The 309-nt window shown below is 54.4% G+C and overlaps 1 protein-coding gene across 1 annotated transcript in view; it reads left to right on the top strand.

Annotated features, from left to right (window-relative positions):
- Positions 1-210: 210 nt before the first annotated feature.
- The window catches only part of LOC104520696 (beta-hexosaminidase subunit alpha), an 8,451-nt gene continuing 8,352 nt past the window's right edge, over positions 211-309 (top strand). Inside the window, exon 1 of the mRNA XM_010162463.2 lies at positions 211-307. The gene's annotated coding sequence lies outside the window, so the exon portion shown is untranslated. The remainder of the gene's footprint in view (positions 308-309) is intronic.

Here is a 309-nt window from a genome sequence, read left to right as displayed (position 1 = left end):
ACGTGCTCCCGGTTGCCTGTTTTTTTCTGCTGAACACCTTTGTACCTGCTCTGGGGTGAAGGAGAGGGTGCCCATTTCTGCCATGTGTGTTAGAAGTCCATGAACTCCTGCACCTCTGTTGCTAGCTGGACTGGGAGGACAGTGGTGGACTGAAAGCAGGGAAAAGAGCCAGGATGGGGTTGATGTCTGTGGTTTGTGTCCCTTGCAGAGAACGAACAACCCTGGGAGACACCCTGCACTCAGCTCCTCGTCTTTGTTGCCACGCCAGGCTGTGATGGGTTTCCCAGCTTGGACTCCAAGGAAAGCTGT

Source organism: Antrostomus carolinensis, unplaced genomic scaffold (assembly GCF_000700745.2).
Source record: "Antrostomus carolinensis isolate BGI_N321 unplaced genomic scaffold, ASM70074v2 scaffold49610, whole genome shotgun sequence".
Lineage (NCBI taxonomy): Eukaryota > Metazoa > Chordata > Aves > Caprimulgiformes > Caprimulgidae > Antrostomus > Antrostomus carolinensis.
The sequence above is the reverse complement of the archived record's forward strand: the minus strand, read 5'-3'. Positions and strand labels throughout refer to the sequence as shown.